The 17503-nt window shown below is 47.2% G+C and overlaps 1 protein-coding gene across 2 annotated transcripts in view; it reads right to left on the reverse strand.

The window, feature by feature from the left end:
* Window positions 1-17503, reverse strand: part of rps6kc1 (ribosomal protein S6 kinase polypeptide 1) — a 176498-nt gene that overhangs the window by 146341 nt on the left and 12654 nt on the right. The window lies entirely within an intron of this gene.

The following is a 17503-nucleotide window of genomic DNA, read 5'->3' on the forward strand; positions in this document are numbered from 1 at the left end:
GGGCACCGGCTTCACCCGAGAGACCTTCATCCGGAAGGTCTTGATGGAATGCTGCGGATTTATGCCCGACGACATCTACTGCGTCCAGGACTTCGCAGGTTTCTTCGATGTGACTTTCCGGCAGGCTGCAGGGTGGCAGAAACTGTACCAGCAGCTTCAGCTGAAGGGGACAGAGGCACCGCTGTCGCTGCTGAAAGCACAGGCCCTCTTTGCCACGGCTACTCAGCAGGAACGGACAATCACGGTGCACATGTTCAACCCGCACGTGCCAGTGGTAGATGTCCTTACATTCCTCGCTCGGTATGTGGAGAGCGTAGGAACACCAGCAGACGTGAAGGACGGACTGGGAATCTGGACCAGCAAACGGCAGGTCAAGGTGAAGCTGAGGTTGGATTCCAACGGCGGCGTCATCCACCCCCCCTGCGTCTTCGCCATCGGAGGGAACCGAGGGTACACGGTGTACGCGGGGCAACCCAGGGTGTGCCGAAACTGCGGCAAGGCAGGGCACATCGCAGCCCAGTGCAGGGTGGTGATGTGCAAGAACTGCAAAACCGAAGGCCACCTGACCAAAGACTGCACGCAGGCCAAGTCCTGCAACCTTTGTGGACAAGCTGGCCACCTGTACAGAGCCTGCCCGAGGCGTGGGGGCACCGACGCACAGGCGACCAGGGGAGGTGCTGGCCCTGAAAGGGCCCAAGCAGTTTCGGACGCCCCTGCCAGCACTTCAGAAGAGGCACCCGACAGGGCAGACGATGAGACCAGGGAGGAAGGGGCAAGCACCCCGAGACCTGCCACCCCACTGCAGACCCTCCAGGACCAGGCAAACGACGAGCAGGAGTCCATGGAGGAGGGGAGAGCTGAGGTGGAAACGGAATGGAAGGTCGTGAAACGGAAAAAGACCCAAAAGGCGGCGGCCAAGCGACAGAAGGCGGAGCAACGCAAGAAAAGGGCAGAGAACCACACAGCCTCTGGTACCCTGTCCTCTTCAGAGGAGGAAGGAGTTGGGGGAGGCCAGCAGCCCCGGCGGAAGAAGCGGCTGGCAGAACAGGAGGAGAGGAGGAGAGAGGAGGGAGAAAGTCTGCTGGCCACCCCCCAAGTACAGGAGGCGGAGAGCAGCAGACACACAGAGCTCCGGGAATCCGGGAGCAGAGCCACGGCTGGCACCCAGCAGCCGGAAGGGGAAGCAGCCCAGGAAGCCAACAACCCCCCGGGCCCAGAACCAGAACGGCCACACACGGAGGAGTACTACCCACAGGAGGTGGAAAACTTCACAAAGGCGGTGGGAATGAAAGCTCAGGATGGCAAGGGTGAGGACGGAGAGCAGCCAAAATAAAAGACCTACAATGATGGCAGACCTTAAATTGGCGTGCTTGAACGTGCGCAGTTTGAAGAGTACTGGGCGATGCGTCAGCACGCTCCAGTACCTGGACACTGTAAAGACCGACGTGACCTTCCTCCAGGAGTGCGGACTACCACATGTCCGTAACTACCGGAGGTGGTCACGGTGGTGGAAAAAAGGTTTGTCTGTGTGGTCGGGGGGCAACGATTGTCGCGCTTCCGGCCTGGGGATTCTGCTACGGGGAGGCAACTTCTCAATCACCCAAGTTAAAGAGGTGGTTGCGGGGCGCCTCCTGATAGCAGACGTCAAATACCGGGGCACTCCGCTCCGGCTGATCAACGTGTACGCCTCCCCCGTTCGGAGCGAGCGGCTGGCCGTCTTCGAGCAGCTCCCACAGCTGCTGGTGATGTCCCAGCCGGTCGTTCTGGCCGGAGACTTCAACTGCACCATTGATGCAGCTGGACGATCCGGCAGTGCCGACGGCAGACTGGACAGTACCTCCAGACTCCTGAGGGAAATAGTAAAGACGGCCAAGCTGCGCGACGCCTTTGGCACCCCCACAGGTGGAGCACAGCCGCAAGCCACCTGGACACGATCGGACGGCTCAGCCCGCTCCCGGATCGACTTCCTCTTCCTGTCAGAGCCCCTCACGGTCAGGTCCACCGACGTCACGCCGGTGTTCTTCTCTGACCACCGCCTTCTGAGAGCCACCTGTCTTTTACGGGAGGACCAGAAGGCAGGCAGGGGGACGTGGAAGCTGAATGTTAAGCTGCTGACCCCAGAGAACATTGAGGAACTAGAGAGGGAGTACACAGGTTGGAGAACCTTGAAAGCCTTCTTTGATTCCCCGGTTCACTGGTGGGAAGCCACCAAGGAGAACATTAAGAGGTTCTTCATCCGCAAGGGTATCCAGAAGGCAAGGCAGGAGCAGAGGGAACTGCGTAAACTCCAGACAGAGTTGCAGCAACTTCTCCTTCTGCAGTCGAAGGGGGTGGATGTCAGGGAGGAATTGCGAGAGGTGAAGGGCCGGCAAGCCCATAACCTCGCCGCCAAATCCTCCAAGATCATCTTCCGATCAAGGGTCCAAACCGTGGAGCAGGACGAGACGTGCTCATGCTTCTTCTTCCAAAAGGTGCACGGGGGGAGCTCTGTGATCCACAACCTTAAGGAAGAGGACGGCTCAGTCACGCCCTCGCAGACCGACATGCTGAGGATCTGCAAGTCCTTCTATGCCGGTCTGTACGACGAAAAGGCCACAGAATCCACAGCCTCCCACAACTTCCTGTCGTCTATCACGCAGGTCTTAGACGACGGCAAGCGGGAGAGTCTGGATCAGCCACTGACCCTGGATGAGCTGACAGGCTCCATCCGTTCCTTTGGGTCGGGTAAGACTCCCGGAAGCAACGGCTTACCGGCTGAGTTGTACTCGGCTCTGTGGAACTGGATGGGCCCAGACCTGCTGGAAGTGTACAACACTATGCTTCTGGCCGGCAGTATGTCTGAGTCCATGAGGAAGGGCATCATCACCCTCATCTACAAGCAGAAGGGGGAAAGGAAGGACATTAGAAATTGGAGACCCACCTCTCTCCTGAATGTGGACTACAAGATCCTGTCCAAGGCTATCGCCAACAGGGTCAAGTCTGCTCTGGGACAGGTGATCCACCCAGACCAAACCTGTGCTGTACCAGGCAGGAAGATCTCAGACAGCCTCGCGCTGCTGAGGGACACCATCGCCTACGTGCAGGACAGGAGGGTGGACGCCTGCCTGGTCAGCTTGGACCAGGAGAAAGCCTTCGACAGGATATCGCACACGTACATGGCGGACGTGCTCTCCAAAATGGGATTTGGGGAGGGAATCCGGAATTGGATCAGACTGCTCTACACAGATATCCGTAGTGCAGTCCAGGTTAACGGGTGGGAAACAGACAGCTTCCCCATCAGGTCTGGAGTCAGGCAGGGCTGTCCCCTCTCCCCTGTCTTGTTTGTCTGCTGCATAGAACCCTTTGCGGAAGCCATCAGGAGGGATGAGGGCATAAGAGGGGTGACGCTGCCAGGCAGTGGAGGGACCCAAGTGAAAACCTCCCTGTACATGGACGACGTCACCGTCTTCTGCTCTGATCCGAGGTCAGTTCGCAGGTTGATTGGCACCTGCGAACAGTTCGAGCTAGCGTCGGGGGCCAGGGTCAACCGCACAAAGAGCGAAGCCATGCTCTTCGGCAACTGGCCCGACCGATCCAGCATCCCCTTCACCATCAGGTCTGACCACGTGAAGGTGTTGGGGATCTGGTTCGGAGGGGCGGAGGCGTGCAACAAGAACTGGCAGGAGCGGACTGCCAAGGTGAAACAGAAACTGGGACTGTGGGGAGGGCGCTCCCTGTCGATAACGGGCAAGAACCCGGTCATCAGGTGTGAGGTGCTCTCAGGGCTGCTGTACTTGGCGCAGGTCTGGCCCGTCCCCCGCTCCTACAGCTCGGAAATCACCCGGGCTGTCTTCAGATTTGTCTGGGGATCCAAGATGGAGCGGGTGAGACGGACTGCCATGCACAAGTCCCTGGACAACGGGGGCAAGAACGTCCCCAATGTCGCCCTCACCCTGATGGCCAGCTTCGTATGTGGCTGCATCAGGTTGTGTGTAGAGCCCAGGTATGTGGGCACCAAGTACCACTATGTGCCCAGGTTCTACTTGTCGCCCTGGCTACGAAGGATGGGTCTGGCCCCACTCCCGCGCAACGCCCCAGTCAGCTGGTCGTTGCCGGCATACCTGTCCTACGTAGCAAAGTTCTTCCAGGAGAACGCCTTTGACCACAGGGCCATCAGGCAGTGGTCGGCACATAGTGTCCTGCAGGCACTGCAGGAGAAGGACGTGATGGACACAGTGGGGTGGTTCCCTGAGCAGACTGTCCAGTTCATCTGGCAAAATGCCTCATCGCCAGATCTAACCAACAGGCACCAAGACCTCACCTGGCTGGCGGTGAGAGGGGCCCTCCCAGTCAGAGCCCTCCTGTACGCCCGGAACGTCGTCTCCGCACCCCACTGCCCACGGGAGGACTGCAGTGAGGAGGAGTCTGTGACCCACCTCTTTGCACACTGCCAGTTCGCAAAGAGGGTGTGGAGGAGGATGGACGGGCTAGTGTCACGGTTTATCCCCAGCAGCTGCGTAACAGAGGACTCTCTGATCTACGGGCTGTTCCCGGGGACACACACGGAGACCAACGTCCGGTGCTGCTGGCAGATCATCAACTCGGTGAAAGATGCTCTTTGGTCGGCCCGAAACTTGATGATCTACCAGCACATGGAGATGTCCGTGGGAGAATGCTGCCGACTGGCACATTCTCGACTGCAGGAGTACGTGCTGAGGGACGCACTGAAACTCGGTGCAGCCACCGCAAGGGCCCGGTGGGGAAGGACCACAGTATAGGTTTCTCCACCCGTGGGAGTGGGAGGGGTCTGAGGGCGGGGAGTATACCCCTCAACAATGAAATGATATGGTAAGCTGAACTACTGGAGTGCCACGTGGGTGGCTATAAATACGGATATGTACTGTGTATAATGGAAACGTATGTAAAGGATGAAAAGTTATTGAATGGTTTATTGTATATATTTATTTTTGAATAAAGTATATTTTGAAATAAAAAAAAAATTTGATGGCTCTGAGCCTATATTCACTAGAATTCAATAGAATGAGGGGCAACCTAATTGACACCTATCAAATATTGAAAAGCCTCGATAAAGTGGATGTGGAGAGGATGGTTCCTTTGGTAGGAAAGTCTAGGAACAGAGGACACAGCCTCCGAATTGAGGGGCATCCTTATAGAACAGAGATGAGGAAGAACTTCTTTAGCCAGAGAGTGGTGAGTCTATGAAAATCTTTGCCACAGGGAGCTGTGGAGACCAATTCTTCATGTATAGTTAAAGCAAAGGTTGATAGATCCTTGATCAGTCAGGGCATGAATGGATTTCAGAGCTTTAAAAGTGATGGGGGGAGGGAGGGGAGGAAGGGTGGCATTACTGGTCAGGGATACTATTACAGCTACCGAAAGGGTGGGTAATGTAACAGGATCCTCTTTTGAGTCAGTATGGATAGAAGTCAGGAACAGGAAGGGAGTAGTTACTCTATTGGGAGTATTCTATAGGCCCCATGGTAGCAGCAGAGGTACCGACGAGCAGATTGGGAGGCAGATTTTGGAAAGGTGCAAAAATAACAGGGTTGTTATCATGAGTGACTTTAATTTCCCTAAAATTGATTGGCACCTGATTAGTTCCAATGGTTTAGACGGGGCAGAGTTTGTTAAGTGTATCCAAGACGGATTCCTGTCACAGTATGTTGACAGGCCGACTAGGGGGAATGCCATACTAAATCTAGTATTAGGTAACGAACCGGGTCAGGTCACAGATCTCTCAGTGGGTGAGCATCTGGGGGACAGTGACCACCGCTCCCTGGCCTTTAGCATTATCATGGAAAAGGACAGAATCAGAGAGGACAGGAAAATTTTAACTGGGGAAGGGCAAATTATGAGGCTATAAGGCTAGAACGTGCGGGTGTGAATTGGGATGATGTTTTTGCAGGAAAATATACTATGGACATGTGGTCGATGTTTAGGGATCTCTTGCAGGATGTTAGGGATAAATTTGTCTCACTGAGGAAGATAAAGAATGGTAGGGTAAAGGAACCATGGGTGACAGGTGAGGTGGAAAATCTAGTCAGGTGGAAGAAGGCAGCATACATGAGGTTTAGGAAGTAAGGATCAGATAGGTCTATTGAGGAATATAGGGTAGCAAGGAAGGAGCTTAAGAAGGGGCTGAGGAGAGCAAGAAGGGAGCATGAGAAGGCCTTGGTGAGTAGAGTAAAGGAAAACCCCAAGGCATTCTTCAGTTATGTGAAGAACAAAAGGATGACAGGAGTGAAGGTAGGACGGATTAAAGATAAAGGTGGGAAGATATGCTTGGAGGCTGTGGAAGTGAGTGAGGTCCTCAATGAATACTTCTCTTCGGTATTCAGCAATGAGAGGGAACTTGATGACGGTGAGGACAATATGAGTGAGGTTGATGTTCTGGAGCATGTTGATATTAAGGGTGAGGAGGTGTTGGAGTTGTTAAAATACATCAGGACAGGTAAGTCCCCGGGGCCTGACGGAATAGTCCCCAGGCTGCTCCACGAGACAAGGAAAGAGATTGCTGAGCCTCTGGCTAGGATCTTTATGTCCTCATTATCCACAGGAATGGTACCAGAGGACTTGAGGGAGGCGAATGTTGTCCCCTTGTTCAAAAAAGGTAGTAGGGATAGTCCGGGTAATTATAGACCAGTGAGCCTTGCATCTGTGGTGGGAAAGCTGTTGGAAAAGATTCTTAGAGATAGGATCTATGGGCATTTAGAGAATCATGGTCTGATCAGGGACAGTCCGCATGGCTTTATGAAGGGCAGATCATGTCTAACAAGCCTGATAGAGTTCCTTGAGGAGGTGACCAGGCATATAGATGAGGGTAGTGCAGTGGATGTGATCTATATGGATTTTAGTAAGGCATTTGACAAGGTTCCACACGGTAGGCTTATTCAGAAAGTCAGAAGGCATGGGATCCAGGGAAGTTTGGCCAGGTGGATTCACAATTGGCTTGCCTGCAGAAAGCAGAGGGTTCTGGCAGAGGGAGTACATTCGGAGTGGAGGGTTATGACTAGTGGTGTCCCACAATGATCGGTTCTGGGACCTCTACTTTTCGTGATTTTTATTAACGACCCGGATGTGGGGGTAGAAGGGTGGGTTGGAAAGTTTGCAGATGACACAAAGGTTGGTGTTGCTGTGGATAGCGTAGAGGATTGTCGAAGATTGCAGAGGGAAATTGATAGGATGCAGAAGTGGGCTGAGAAGTGGCAGATGGAGTTCAACCCTGAGAAGTGTGAGGTGGTACACTTTGGAAGGACAAACTCCAAGGCAGAGTACAAAGTAAATGGCAGGATACTTGGAAGTGTGGAGGAGCAGAGGGATCTGGGGGTACATGTCCACAGATCCCTGAAAGTTGCCTCACAGGTAGACAGGGTAGTTAAGAAAGCTTATGGGGTGTTAGCTTTCATAAGTCGAGGGATAGAGTTTAAGAGTTGCGAGATAATGATGCAGCTCTATAAAACTCTGGTTAGGCCACACTTGGAGTACTGTGTCCAGTTCTGGTCGCCTCACTATAGGAAGGATGTGGAAGCATTGGAAAGGGTACAGAGAAGATTTACCAGGATGCTGCCTGGTTCAGAGAGTATGCATTATGATCAGAGATTAAGGGAGCTAGGGCTTTACTCTTTGGAGAGAAAGAGGATGAGATAGAGGTTTCCAAGATATTAAGAGGAATAGATAGAGTGGACAGCCAGCTCCTCTTTCCCGGGGCACCACTACTCAATACAAGAGGACATGGCTTTAAGGTAGGGGGTGGGAAGTTCAAGGGGGATATTAGAGGAAAGTTTTTCACTCAGAGAGTGATTGGTGTGTGGAATGCACTGCCTGAGTCAGTGGTGGAGGCAGATACACTAGTGAAATTTAAGAGACTATTGGACAGGTATATGAGGAATTTAAGGTGGGGGTTATATGGGAGGCAGGGTTTAAGGGTTGGCACAACATTGTGGGCTGAAGGGCCTGTACTGTGCTGTACTATTCTATGTCTATGTCTATAAGACAGGAGATTGGGACTAGGAAGAAAAATGGATCAGCCATGATGAAATGGCAGAGCAGACTCGATGGGCCAAATGGCCTCAGCCTGCTCCTATATCTTATCCTCTCAAATCAGATGTAAAAGAATAAACTCTATCCACAAAACTCTGGACAATAAAACAGCTGATTAAGCCACATACAAATTATTAAATGGCTGTCAAAATGACAATTGTTTTTGACAGCCAGAAGAACAAAAGCTTAAACTTAGGAAACCTAACAGAACTTAATACACTCAAATAACCTCAGTCATCACAGAAACAGGCACTAGACATCCAGAGTCTAGATTGACCACAAATCTCTTAAATAGAACTGATCTTGATCCACAAAATGCATTGTGTTTCTATACGAGTTAAATATAGTCATAATTGATAGTGATCCACAATACTGTCTTTTCAGCCAAGTTATATTACTCTAGATTAATAGAGTAATCTAGGAGAGCATCCAGGAGAGAAAAAAAATCACCAACAGTGACGAATAAACATTGATAGAATATTTGAAGAGAGCTGAGACAGCATACCAAGGGATATCACGTGTGGAGTTTTATATGAGGAACTTGTTGGCCAACCACGTCATAGTCAGCAAATCACACTGAGCTGAAATGCATCCTTTTTGAGATAAGCATTGTGCATCAAGAGCCACAGCAATCTAATTTTAACATGTGAATTCACTATAAATATACAGTACATTTGATTTTGTACAAAAGTAGACAATATAAATGAAGATGTCATTTAAGTTCAGCTGCCTTAAATCACACCACCATAATAGCTTTACTGTTCAGTTCAAAGTGCCCTGCAATTTGATGTGGTGTAGAATCTGTAATGATCACGGTGGAAAGACCAGCTGGCAGTATTCAATACTGCATGTCTGCAAAGAACGTATCATTTACAGTAGACCATAAAGTAATGACATTATGTTGTTTCAGAAGGCAATTAATTATCTTTATGTCACAAAGTAGGGTAAATAAAAAAAACTACAGCAAATCCCAAAGTGCATCCCCTCATGTATTGGTTAAAATCATTTTAATCTCAGTTAATGTTTAAAGAGATTTAAATCGATGCAAATTAACAGCTCTTTAAAAATGCTTATATTACTGGAAGATATTGCCAATATCTTTGAGTGGGATCATTTGCTTAAGCTTTATTCTAGCATAAAATTAGGGAAATCTAGTGATTTTTTTAAAATACTCAATTTAATCCGTTTTATTTGTATTATATTACTAACTGCAATATAAGTTTATACTGCTCAAAGAAAAGCACATTGTATTCATAACCTCAACATCAAATTAAAAATTCTCATCACATTCAAATCCCCCTGTGTGCTTCCTTTTACCTCTAACTTTCTCCAATCCTGTAACCATCAGATCACAGCATACATCACAACTTATGCATCTCCAGTATCCCTACCATTAACCACCACTTAGCCCATTATCAAATAACCTAGTCACACTGATTGCTAAGGTTGCCCACTGAGTTTTTACAGGAGGGAGAACAGCAAGGAGCCAGGTAAATGGGTAGACAACCTGTCTTGCACACATTCATAACCAAGCCCAAATTTAATGAACGGAGGTCAGTTTGGGGAAGGGGAAGTGTAAAGGAAAGGAGGAAGAGGAGACCAAGTGCCAGCATGGCTGGCAAGCTGAGATGGTCGGAGATGGTCATGTGGAAACTTTATAAAGTAGCTTACTTATAAAGTGGTAACAACAACCTCTCACTCAATGTCAGCAAAATCAAAGAGGTCATTATTGACTACCGGAGGAGGAAACTGAAGGTCCATGAGCCGGTCCTCATCAGAAGATCAGAGTGGAGAGGGTCAACAACTTTAAAATTCCTCAGAATTCCTCAATTCACGTGGACAGACAGTTCAAAACTAGAGGATATAGATTGAAAGCAATTTCCAAAAGAAAAACACAAAATTGTCAATATTAGAAACTCATTTTCTATATCACCAATCATAGTACCCAGAATGCATTGCCAGAGCAGGTAGAGCCAGATTCTGAAAGTAGATGAGAAAAGAAAAGTGAGGAAATCAGAGAAATTAGTCAGTCATGATCTGGCTATGTCAGAGTTTGACATCCAAGATGAAAGGTAGAAGGTCCAGAAATGCTATTACGAAGGATTTAAATATTAATTGGAAAGCTAATTCAATCTTAGTACACAATTAACTGGTTAACTTGAGAGGACTTAAAAACTAATTAACTTTTTGTTTTGATAATGAGTAACCCATGAGATAATTGCAAAACTTCATTCATTCTGTTGTGACCAACACACACAAAATACTGGAGAGACTCAGCAGGTCAGGCAGCATCTGTGGAGGGAAATGAACAGTCAACGTTTTGGGCTGAGACCTTACAACAGGACTGGAATGAAAAGTGGACAGAAGCCAGAAAAAAGAAGGTTGGCGAGAGGGGGAGGTGCACTAGCTGGCAGGGAAATCCAAGCTGGGGGAGGTGAGGAGGCTGGAAAGATGCGAGAAGGAGGGAGGTGACAGGTGAAAGAGACAAAGGGCTGAACAAGGTGAAATCTGATAGAGGAGGACAGTAGACCATGCAATAATGGCAAGGACGTGGGGATCCAGAAGGAGGACGGTGGGCAAGTCACGAGGACAGGGGAGAGGAAAGGGAAGGACCAAAGGGGCCAGAAGGAAGTAATACTGGAATTTTGAGAAATCAATGTTGATGTCATCAAGTTGGAGATTACCACAACAGAATACAAACTGTTGTTCCTCTAATCTGCATCTAGCTTCAAGATGGTAGCAGAGGAACTCGTTAACAAATATGTCAGTGTCAGAATGGGAAGTGAAATTAAGGTACCTAGATACTGGGAGATCCTGTCTGTTACGGCAGCCAGAGTGAAGGTGCTTAATCAGGTCTCAATGTACAGTACACTGAGAGAAACAACCTCTCATAATCCATTTTGGTATCAGATCAACAGATCAACATTGACTTCTCTAACTTCTGATAATTACTTCCCTCTGTTCCCCCTCACACTTCGTTTTCCATTATTCCTCTAACCTCTTCACCCCTTCTTTTCCTTCCCCCACCTTCAAAAAACTGTCATCACCATGGATTCCTCTCTCTGGTTTTCACCTCCTTCCCTTTATTTTATGATCTGTCCCCTCTAGTCAGATTCCATCTTCAGCACTTTGCCCTGAAAACATATCACCTACCAGCCTCTCCTGCTACCCCCACCTCACCTACCATTCCCCCTTCAAATGGACTCACCCATCATTTGCCAGCTAATGCTCCCTCCTGCTCCCGCTTTCCTTTTATTCTGGCTTCTACCCTTACTTGCCAGGCCTGATGAAGGTTCTTGGCCCAAAACACTGACTTTTCAATCCTCCCACCTTAGATGCCACCTGACCTGTTGAGCTCCATAGAAACCATAGAAACTACAGCACAGAAACAGGCCTTTTGGCCCTTCTTGGCTGTGCCAAACCATTTTCTGCCTAGTCCCACTGACCTGCACATGGACAATATCCCTCCATACACCTCCCATCCATGTATCTGTCCAATTTATTCTCAAATGTTAAAAAAGAACCTGCATTTACCACCTCGTCTGGCAGCTCATTCCATTCTCCCACCATTTTCTGTGTGAAGAAGCCCCCCCCAATGTTCCCTTTAAACTTTTCCCCCCTCAACCTTAACCCATGTCCTCTGGTTTTTTTCTCCCCTTACCTCAGTGGAAAAAGCCTGCTTGCATTCACTCTATCTATACCCATCATAATTTTATATACCTCTATCAAATCTCCCCTCATTCTTCTACGCTCCAGGGAATAAAGTCCTAACCTATTCAACCTTTCTCTGTAACTGAGTTTCTCAAGTCCTGGCGACATCCTTGTAAACCTTCTCTGCACTCTTTCAACCTTATTTATATCCTTCCTGTAATTTGGTGACCAAAACTGAACTCAATACTCCAGATTCAGCCTCACCAATGCCTTTTACAACCTCATCATAACATTCTAGCTCTTATACTCAATACTTCTATTAATAAAGGCCAATGTACCAAAAGCTCTCTTTACGACCCTATCTACCTGTGACGCTACTTTTAGGAAATTTTGTATCTATATTCCCAGATCCCTCTGTTCTACTGCACTCCTCAGTGCCTTACCATTAACCCTGTATGTTCTACGTTGGTTTGTCCTTCCAACGTGCAATACCTCACACTTGTCTGTATTAAACTCCATCTGCCATTTTTTAGCCCATTTTTCCAGCTGGTCCAAGTCCCTCTGCAGGCTCTGAAAATCTTCCTCACTGTCCACTACACCTCCAATCTTTGTATCATCAGCAAATTTGCTGATCCAATTTACCACATTATCATCCAGATCACTGATATAGATGACAAATAACAATGGACCCAGCACTGATCCTTGTGGCACACCACTAGTCACAGGCCTCCACTTAGAGAAGCAATTTTCTACCACCACTCTTTGGCTTCTACCATTGAGCCAATGTCTAATCCAATTTACCACCTCTCCATGTATACCTAGTGACTGAATTTTCCTAACTAACCTCCCATGCGGGACCTTGTCAAAGGCCTTACTGAAGTCCATGTAGACAATATCCACTGCCTTCCCTTCATCCACTTTCCTGGTAACCTCCTCGAAAAACTCCAATAGATTGGTCAAACATGACCTACCACGCACAAAGCCATGTTGACTCTCTCTAATAAGTCCCTGTCTATCCAAATGCTTGTAGATTCTGTCTCTTAGTACTCCCTCCAATAACTTACCTACTACCGACATTAAACACACCGGCCTATAATTTCCCAGATTACTTTTCGATCCTTTTTTAAACAACGGAACAACATGAGCCACTCTCCAATCCTCCGGCACCTCACCTGTAGACAGTGACATTTTATACATTTCTGCCAGGACCCCCGCAATTTCAACACTAGTCTCCTTCAAGATCCGAGGGAACACTCTGTCAGGTCCCGGGGATTTATCCACTTTAATTTTCCTCAAGACAGCAAGCACCTCCTCCTTTTCAATCTATACAGTTTCCATGATCTCACCACTTGATTCCCTCAATTCCATAGACTTCATGCCAGTTTCCTTAGTAAATACAGATGCAAAAAACCTATTTAAGATCTCCCCCATTTCCTTTGGTTCCGCACATAGTCAACCACTCTGATCTTCAAGAGGACCAATTTTATCCCTTACAATCCTTTTGCTCTTAATAATCCTGTAAAAGCTCTTTGGATTATCCTTCACTTTGACTGCCAAGGCAACCTCATGTCTTCTTTTAGCCCTCCTGATTACTTTCTTAAGTATTTTCTTGCACTTCTTATACTCCTCAAGCACCTGATTTACTCCCTGTTTCCTATACATTTCATACAACTCCCTCTTCTTCTTTATCAGAGTTGCAATATCCCTTGAGAACCAAGGTTCCTTATTCCTATTCAATTTGCCTTAAATCCTGACAGGAACATACAAACTCTGCACTCTCAAAACTTCTCCTTTGAAGGTTTCCCACCTACCAATCACATCTTTGCCAGAGAACAACCTGTCCCAATCCACGCTTTTTAGATCCTTTCTCATTTCTTCAAATTTGGCCTTCTTCCAGTTCAGAACCTCAACCCTTGGACCAGATCTATCCTTGTCCATGATCAAATTGAAACTAATGGTGATAGTTTCACTGGAACCAAAGTGCTCCCCTACACAGACTTCCGTCACTTATCCTAACTCGTTTCCTAACAGGAGATCCAATATTGCATCCCCTCTAGTTAGTCCCTCTATATATTGATTTAGAAAACTTTCCTGAACACATTTTACAAACTCTAAACCATCTATACCCCTAACAGTATGGGAGTCCCAATCAATGTATGGAAAATTTAAATCCCCTACCACCACAACTTTATGTTTCCTGCAGTTGCCTGCTATCTCTCTGCAGATTTGCTCTTCCAAGTCTCGTTGACTATTGGGTGGTCTGTAATACAATCCCACTAATGTGGCCATACCTTTCCTGTTTCTCAGCTCCACCCATAAGGACTCAGTAGACAAGCCCTCTAATCTGTCCTGCCTGAGCACTGCTGTAACATTTTCCCTAACAAGTAATGCGACTCCCCCACCTTTCATTCCTCTGCCTCGATCACACCTGAAACATCAGAACCCTGGAATATTAAGCTGCCAGTCCTGCCCCTCCTGTAGCCAAGTTTCACTAATTGCTATAACGTCATAATTCCACGTGTCAATCCATGCCCGCAACTCATCCACCTTCCCCGCAATACACCTAGCACTGAAATATATACACCTCAGAAGATTTCTACCACCACTCACAACCTTTCTATCAGCGGATTTGCTTGAACTTCTAACATCATTTATTTTCACCCCAACCACACCGTCAGCTCTGGCACTCTGGTTCCCATCCCCCTGCAAATCTAGTTTAAAGCTTCCCCAATAGCATTAACAAACCTCCCTGAAAGGATATTGGTCCCCCTGTAGTTCAAGTGTAACCCGCCTCTCTTGTACAGGTCCCACCTGCCCCAGAAGAGGTCTCAATGATCCTGAAATCTGAAACCCTGCCCCCTACACCAGTCCCTCAGCCACATGTTCATCCTCCAGAGCATCCTATTCCTACCCTCACTGGCACCTAGCACAGGTAGCAATCCTGAGATTACCACCCTTGAGGTCCTGCTTTTCAACTTCCTACCAAGCTCTCTATACTCACTCTCCAGGACCTCCTCACTCTTCCTTGCTATGTCATTGGTACCGATGTGCACCACGACATCTGGCTGGTCACCCTCCCACTTCAGAATGTCATGCAAGTGATCAGAGACATCCTTGACCCTGGCACCCGGGAGGCAACAAACCATCCTGGATTCTCTGTCTCGACCACAGAACCTCCTATCTGCACCTCTAACTTTCGAATCCCCTATCACTACCACTCTCCTCTTTTTCCACCCTCCCTTCTGCACTGCAGAGCCAGACTCAGTGCCAGAGATCCGGCTACTGCAGCTTGTCCCAGGTAAGTCATCCCCCCCAACAGTATCCAATGCGGTATACTTGTTGTTGAGGGGAATGGCCACAGGGGAACCCTGCTCTGCCTGTCCTTTCCTCTTCCCTCACCTGACAGTAACCCAATTTCTTGTCCTCTGCTCCTTACTATCTATAATCTCCTCATTCTCTCGAATGATCCGCAGGTCATCCAGCTCCTGCTCCAGTTCCCTAATGCAGCTGGATGCACTTCTTGCAGGTGTCGTTGTCAGGGACACCGGAGGGCTCCCTGACTTCCCACATCCTGCAAGAGGAGCATTCCAACATCCCGCCTGGCATTCTCACTGCACTAAACAATCTGAACAAAAAACTTACCAGAACCTACCCTGGCCTCTGCCTGTTCTCGCCGAAGCCTGTCTGAGCCAAAGCCATCCCACTCTGACTCAGTCCACTCCGACGATGGCCGCTGTATATGGCAGTCTGTTTTTAAACCTTGGCGCACTACGTCACGCGCCTGCGCAGTGCAGACCCTTCTCCCCGAGCAGTGTTGAAAAAAAACTACTTTTTCTACCCGATTTCTTCCACTCTTCTTCTCAGCTGCTTGCTTCGACTGAAGGTTCCTCCAACATTTTCTGTGTTTTGTTCCAGATTTCCAGCATCGGCAGTCTGGCGTGTATTCATTGGTAGGATTACTGTTAAATATTGCTATTATCTCATTGATCTAACTCAAATTAAAACTTGAAAATCAATTTGAAAGGCATTGATTTTTGTATTCTAAGTATCAGCCCTCATTCATAGGAAGCAGATGCCTGGAGCTACTGAAGGAAGAACTAAAGATCACCTTGAACATGTCTGCTTACTCAACTAAAAAAAATGCATTACGCTTTAAAGATCATAAACTACTCAGCAAAAAAAAAAGGGAGTAGATGGCAAAGTAACCAAAAGACAAAAGTAAGAGGCAGCAGAAGCGAAGACTGGAACAGGTGAAAGAAAGGTTAATGTGAAGAAAAATTTTAATCAATTCATGTTGATTTTCTTTTTAATTTTATATTAAGTTCAGAAATTACACAGGTCTACCACTAAGATTTTTAAGTAATAAAGACTTTTTTTTGTAATAAAGAAATGACAGTTTACTCGGTGAGTAGCTTTTACACACAATATAATTTACTCTATTCACCTGCCGAGGCAATACTAGAGCTTCAAAAATAGATCTATAAACATACTGAACAAGCTTTAATCCATAAATGGCATTAGTGAATCTGCTCGGATTTTAACAATTTGGCAGATTTAATTATTTCCAGCTCCTTTAAATTTTCACATTCCTTGGAAATGAGTAAGTTCTCCCAGTTGTGCCAGGCCCTTACATCATTAGTGTTAGCAGTGGATATATAACTACTGTTGTGATGGCTTACAATTTTAGAAAACAAACTCACCAGTTCCCAAAACAGTGTGAAGTATTTCTCGAAAGTGCGAATGAAAGAAATATTCAATTCAATACAGCACTTCACAAAGATTTCCTTTTACTAACTGTAGCTTCTTCTCTATGATTGATCATTTCTCTCAATCTTGTCAACATAGCGCATCAATAAGGTTTCTCTTGTTATTAACTTCCATCCTATCAATGTCCAGTTTGTAAATCATCCTCCATAATTTCCAGCTCCTCCTTCCCAATTCCCTTGGACACATCTCACCCTCTCTTCCATGCTCAGCATTCTAAAAGGGACAGATGATTTCTTCAGGTTCTTATTTCACTTAATGTTCCCTTCTCAAAGCACTCTTCCATGCAACTATTTCACCTCATCTCTTCCTACCATTCCAGCCATGCAAAGCATCTATTCACCTGCACTTTGAATTTAGTGCACTAGATTCTGTGTTCATAATATGGTCTCCTCTTTAATGAAGGACTAAACATTTCTCAGGGATGACCACTAGCTTCCAGACCACTATCACATAAATTCATCAACCCTGGCACCTCTTGGGCCCACCTCCTTGACCTCTCTTGCATTTTCCAACCAAGCACCATAAAAGCTTGAGGTGCAGCTCTTTCTTTACATAGACCATTGCAACCCTCTGGACTTAGTACCAAATTCAACAATTTAGTGTTTGTGTTTGGCCAGTTCTCTTGCAAAGTGATCCAGCTTTTTTCCCCCTCTCCCTCTCTCCAGATAACATCTGATCAGTTAGATATTTTGAACACTCTCTTATTTTAGATTTCTTGCAACTGCTACATTCTGCACCACACAGCCTACATAATTGTTGTGTTTCTTTCCAACTATCTTCATTCACCTTCCTCCAGTCATATTGACAGATCACCTCCAAGATTCCTTAACAATACCTGTGCAACCTTGGACTCTACCCCAACATACAGGATGAAATGTCTTGTCACCCTGTCTCCTCTACAACTTTCTACACTCTGGTTTTCTCATTTTCACCATTCTCAAGGAGGATCATCGAGCTGCACTGATAACTTCTGCTTCTCTCTCCATAGGTGCAGCCTGGCCTGTGGAGAACCCACAGCATTTTGCCTTTCCAGGCAATAGAAATA

This window comes from Mobula hypostoma, chromosome 8, assembly GCF_963921235.1.
Source record: "Mobula hypostoma chromosome 8, sMobHyp1.1, whole genome shotgun sequence".
Classification (NCBI taxonomy): Eukaryota; Metazoa; Chordata; class Chondrichthyes; order Myliobatiformes; family Myliobatidae; genus Mobula; species Mobula hypostoma.